This window comes from Physeter macrocephalus, chromosome 3, assembly GCF_002837175.3.
Source record: "Physeter macrocephalus isolate SW-GA chromosome 3, ASM283717v5, whole genome shotgun sequence".
Lineage (NCBI taxonomy): Eukaryota > Metazoa > Chordata > Mammalia > Artiodactyla > Physeteridae > Physeter > Physeter macrocephalus.
Genome location: NC_041216.1, coordinates 29,252,152 through 29,258,151, shown reverse-complemented (window position 1 = coordinate 29,258,151; position 6,000 = coordinate 29,252,152).

Genomic DNA, 6,000 nt, shown 5'->3' with positions numbered 1-6,000 from the left:
GGGGCTGTAGCATCAGACACGCAGAAGCCCTGCTCCCCACTCCCGGGGAGAGAGCGTTCCCACCCACAGGGCTACCCACCCACCGCTTGTCACCACTTCACTCCTCCGGAATGCTTGCGGGCGCGTTGCCCAGGCAACCAGAATGCCAGCACGTTGCTATCCTTCAGTCTCCTCCAAGCACCTGTGAAGCCTGTGTGCACCAGCCCCCGTGCTCCGAGTTCTGCAGACGCCCCGCTCTGGAGCTCCCGGGGAAGGAAGATGGGCCCCTGGGTGCCATCCACAGCCACAGGGGGAGCGGAGGGACCACGGCTGGGGGCCGAGCCTAAAGCACTCACCACGGAGTCCCCGTGACACACTGTGGTGTGGGTACCCATGCTCACCCCACTTTACAGGTGGGGAAACTGAGGCTCAGAGAGGTTCCACTGATCGCCCAAGCTCACGCGGCTAGCAGGGTGGAAGTCAGGTAGCCGGCCCTGAGCCCCTGAGGTCACCACCACACAAGGCCGCTTCTGGAGCCTGTGTGGATCAGTCATCTCCAAGTCTCTCTCCTCCTGGGGATAAAGATGGTCGTTCCCACCTCACCAGGCCCCGGGAGGAGCAGACCACCCGTGAGCAAGAGTGTTTCTTGGCTTCAGCCCTGTGGACCTTTGGGGCTGGGTAAGTCTTTGTGGAGGCCTGTCCTGTGCACGTAGATGTTTTGCAGCCTCCCTGGCCTCTGCCCACTAGATGCCAGCAGCAGTGCCTCCATCCCCAGCTGCTGACAACCAGGAATGTCTCCAGACCTTGCCGAACGTTCCGTGGGGACATGATTCCCCCGTGCCAGCACTGATGGTGTGAATGCACTGTGTGGACCGTACGGCGTCACTGACATGCCAGGGCTTATCGTCTTCTGCAAGAGCTTGTGAAGTAATTCCCTGGGACCTGCAGGGCCCTGACGTCTGGATGAGGTTGGGAGGGGCGTGGATCCCACCTGCTCAGGTCCAGCACCCACCCAGCCGCCTCCCCGTGGGCGGAGCCTCTGTGCAGACTGTCCAGGGAGTGGAGTCACCGTGGTTACAGGTTATAGAGGGTTTGTTCTTGCTCTGCTTTTTCTGGTGTGTCCCTGTCCCCACAGGTCTAGGGGTGTTGGGACCTAGTTCCTGAGCACAGAGATCCTAAGTCCCTGAGTCCTGGACTCGTGGTGACCTCAGCCAGGCCCCTTCATTTGTGGGTCTCTTGTTGTCCACACCTGGGTAATGAGGGTTTGGGATGAGGACACCCACCCACAGATGCTCCAGGACAAAGGGGTCCGTCAGGAGACCTGTTTCCCTGTGCTTCACCCACTGCGAGGCACCCAGGAGTAGGAGGGTGTCAAGAGGACCCCAGCCCCCGGGGCTCACCCCACGTCCCAAGAAGGAGAGAAGCCAGGACATCTGGTCATGTTAGAGGTTTCTTTCCTGAACTGTTCCTTCTCCGTGTCAGAAACCACGTGTGCGCCCGACATCCACTGGGGCCACGGGTGACCAAAACCTAGGCGCCCAGAGCACCTCTCCTGAAAGGGAGGGATGCTTTAATCCCCGCGAGTCCTGGGGCCAAGTGTGGAGCCGCTCCTACAGGACATCACAGTGACATCGGGCTGGGAACACCATTCGAGTGATTCACAGCTGCGTTTGTTTCACTAGGAAAATTGAACCACTTACTGTTTTCCAGAAGAAAGCACGCGCTCTGCTCCCCTCCTGAGCTGGTGCTGGGGGATAGAGGCCGAGCCACCTGTGTCCGTGAGAGGGAAGGGCGAGTCTCTGCTCCTGAAATGTAGCCAGAGCCCCTGCTGCGCCGTCCTGTTGGTGATGGGGGGCTGGGGGACACGGGTTGGAAGGAGGCCCCCCGAGTGCTCCTGGGCACCGGAGGGTCCTGTACGGAGGGTGGGGGGAGATGGATATCTCATGGTGTCGGAAGGCCACGTCCCGCCCTCTCCAGGGCAGAGACCTTGGCGCAACACGGAATCAGGGATACCAGGACCTTTCCCCCACCAGGCACCAAGCTCTCCCTTCTCACCTAGAACCGAATGTCTCTTCCTGGTGGGATGTGCCTTCTGTCAGGAGAAGACGTGGTGGTGAAACAAAGGCTCACCTACTGGGAGTTTCACTTTGCCCGAAGGTCAGAGTTGAGTGTGGCCGCCGTCTCCCCTTAGTCACAGCTTTGGGCTCCAGGATTTGTCCTCAGAAGGCTTGCTGCCTCCTCCATCCATCCCGGACCCCAAGCCTGCCGCCCCTTGGTCTCTGGTCTTTGCGAAGAGCAGCATCACTCTGTCAGGCTCTAGGAGAGAGGGGGTATCTCTGAACGTCCTGAGAGCAAATCTCATGACTTCCTCCCTCTAGCTCCCTGAGTGGAGATCCCACGGCTGGAGCACCCCAGCTTCTCCCTGCCGGCCCCCACCCCGAACGCACTTGGAACGTAGGTTTTAAAGGAAGGGAAAGTCCTGCCTGTCACCCACCATCCTCTTCGTTTGGGACAGTGGCTTCCTTAGATTTGTCCCATTCCATGGCTTGACTGCAAAACCGGTGAGGTTTGAGGAGTTAAAAACAAAGTGGGTTTTCCCCCCAGAGTATGTGCTGTACTTGGGGTCCTGCTTCCTAAGATGAGCGTGCAGAAGGGGGGGGGGTCGAGGGTCATCACTTTTCAGTGGAGGCGGCTGGCAGACAGGACACCACAGGTGGCTGAGGTCATCAGGAGAGGTGGGTCGTGTTGACATCAGGCACCCCGATACCATGTGACAGGAGGGCTGCACCCCCTCTGAAGTTCCTCCCAAGAACCCATCACCCCAGTCTAACCGTGAGAAAAACACCAGATAAGTCCCAGTAGAGAGACAGCCTACAAACTACCTGACCTGTCCTCCTCGACGCTGTCAAGGTCACCGAAAGACGGCAAGTCCGAGCATCCATCACAGCCCAGAGGATCCCGAGGAGACGGGATGACTAATGTTATGTGCGATGCTGGGGGAGAAAACTGGTCAAACCCTAACACAGTATGGAATTCGGTTCATGATCACGGACCCGTGTTTTCCCTTAGTTCTGACAAATTCACCATGGTGATGTAGGATGTTCACATCGAGGCATCTGGGAGAAGAGTACACAGGACCTCTCGGTGCCCTTGTGTGATTTTTCTATGAATCTAAAACTGCTCTAAAAAGAAAAACTTATTTAAACAAACAAACCAACAGAAGTATGGACACAGGGTCATGCTGAGGAGGGGCAGGTAGACTCAGCAGGGGCCCCAGGTGAAGGGATGCCCATGTCTGCGGGGGGTTGGTGACGTCCACATAGGAACACGGACTCCCCCAGAGCCAGCTCTGTGCTGGAGGAAGCACATCTGTGTCTGTCCCACCTGCATCCTCGGAGTCACTTCAGGCTGTACCCTGTCCGTTATTGATCACAGATGCACGGTTCTTCTTAGAAGATGAGGAGACCTCAGCGCCACCTGCTCCAACCATCTCGTATAAGGATGGGAACCTGGGGCTTGTGGAGTGGAAGCAACAAGCCCATGCTCAGGCCAGCCTCAAACAGAATTGTTCCCACTGTGGCTTGTCCCCCAAACAAGCTGATGGCAAGCCCAAGAGAGACAGCACGGGTGGGGGTCTTCCTCAGTCATCCAGTGCTGGGGTTGTACATGGGGTGCTTGTCGCCGCTAGTGGCAGGGCTGGGACAGGCTGGCCACCTGTCAGATACCGCTCAGGCTCTGCCCCATCCTGGAGATTCCGGGATGGCCTCTGGGCCGTGCAGACTCCTGCATAAACTTCTGGCCCAGCCCCAGTGCTCTGGCAAGTGGATACCAGCTGCTTGCAGAAGGCAGCCCTGCAAACTCCTTGCTCAGAGAAAAGCGCACCCTTAAGTGGAAGAGATGTCTTTGTCTCCCTTAATTGACAGTGATTTTCTTCAGTGAAGAAAATATACAGAAGGTATCAAATTGAATCTCAATTTGCTGAATCTTATTACACTGTTCTTGGGGAAAAAATATTTCAATAAAAATTTAAAAGGGAGAGAAGCAAAAAGGCTGCCAACTAGAAAATAAAGTGGGATGAAGCGGTTCCCAATTTGGGAGCAAATCAGGTGGGGGTGGCTGGGGGCTTTTGTTCTTCACTTGAACGTCTAGGCTGGGATGCTGCCGCGGGAGAGACATCCGGGGCCCGTCTGTCACAGGGTGTAGACGTGGCAGCCGGGCCCTCCAGCCAGGATCGTGTGGACGAAATCTAAAGTCTCCACTGCACGTCCGTTGCCAAGGCCGGCTCTGGCCCCAGCATCTTTTCTTTCCTCCCACCTGCCAGGGGCAGAGAACAGGATAAGGACGCAGTGCAAGGTGCCCCAAGTCTGTCCACCCACTACCCCGGCACACATCCACCTCTTCAGATCTAAACTATGTACCCTAAAATCCACGTCTTTGAAGTGTAGAGGTCCGTGGTTTTAATGTATTCACAAGGTTGTGCAACTGTCCCCACCATTAATTCCTGAACACTCTTATCACCCCTAAAGGAACCCCTGTGACCATTAGCAGTCACTCCCTAACCCCCTGCCCCCAGCCCCCGGCAGCCACCAATCTACTTTCCATCCCTGTGGATTGACTGCTTCTGGGCATTTTTTGTAAATGGAATCGTACAGCCTGTAGCCTTTTGTGACTGGCTTCTTTGTGACGTTTTCAGGGTCCATCCACGTGGTAATGTAGATCCGCACTTCTTTCCAAATAACGTTCCACTGTAGGGCTGGACCACCCTTCTTTACCCACTCATCAGTTGGCGGACACTGAGATTCTTTCCAGTTTCCTCTGTTATGAATAATGCTGCTGTGAACGTTCGTGCACGCATTTTTGCACCCCAGAGTGGAATTTCTGGGTCCACTCTGAGGAACTTCCAAACTGTGTGATGGCTGCACCGTTTCACATTCCCACCAACGATGCCCGAGACTTCCAGTCTTCCCACATCCTCGCCGGCACTTGGAATCGTCCCTCTGTTTGCTTGTAGCCATCCTCATGGGGCTGAAGCGGTGGCACTTTCGTAAGTCGTCTGGGGACGCCCCAGAGTTTTGGGGAAGCCGGCCGCACTCGGCCTGCGCCACGGCCCGGCCTCCTTGGCGTGTCACCCGCTGGCTCTGATGGTTAGTGGCTCTGAGGGCCTCCCCTGCAGATGTGTGGGGTCCTCTGCCATCTTGAAAAATGGCTGATGGCACCGTGGATGCCTTCCTGGGTGAGAGGATCTGTGAGTGGTCCTCCAAGAGCCTCTTAACCGTGAAACGAGTGTGGAGTTGGGGGCTTCCCAGCCCTGTGCTTGGCAGCGTCAGAGGGACACTACAGAGTGTTCCTGGGGTCCTGCCTGGTTTCAGGACTAGCTGGGGGGATGAGGACAGAGGTCACAGGCTGCCCCTCACGTGGTCCTCGCAGATGCGGCTGAATCCTCTCACACCAAGATGCGTCTTCACCCCAGGGGATCCCACGCAGGAGTCCAGGAAGGTCCAGACTGCGCACAGAGGCAGCAGGCCTGGCGACAGAGCAGAGGGTTTGTAGAGAGACCGGTGATGGGTCCCCTGCAGGCCGCAGAATGGGTCCCTGACCTCCCTATGGGAGGGTCTCTCTCTGCTCCCCCACCCAGGCCCTGCATTTCCTGCCTCCTGGGTGTGGGTGGAGCCTCTGTCCTGACCTGTTCACCTGCCTCTTTATTTTCCCTCTGTGAACAAATCTACCAGTTCAAAAAGAAATAAAATGGACTTGAAGAGGAAAAACAAATCTAGCTCTCCCCGCTGTTGCGACGGTTTGGCTTTTCTGCATAACAGCTGGGTGGCGTGGAAAAAGAAGGGTTTCCATGGTAACCAATTACAGCTCACGATTGGTGGGGAATGGCAGAAAGATCCCGCATGTGAAGCTGTGCCGGGCAGGCAGGCAGAGGCTCGGGGGCTGCTGTTTTAATTTCCCGGGGCCATGTTGCTCCAGGTGGTGGCAGGCAGGCTTGTGTGTGACTGCTGTTCATTCAGCCTGCCT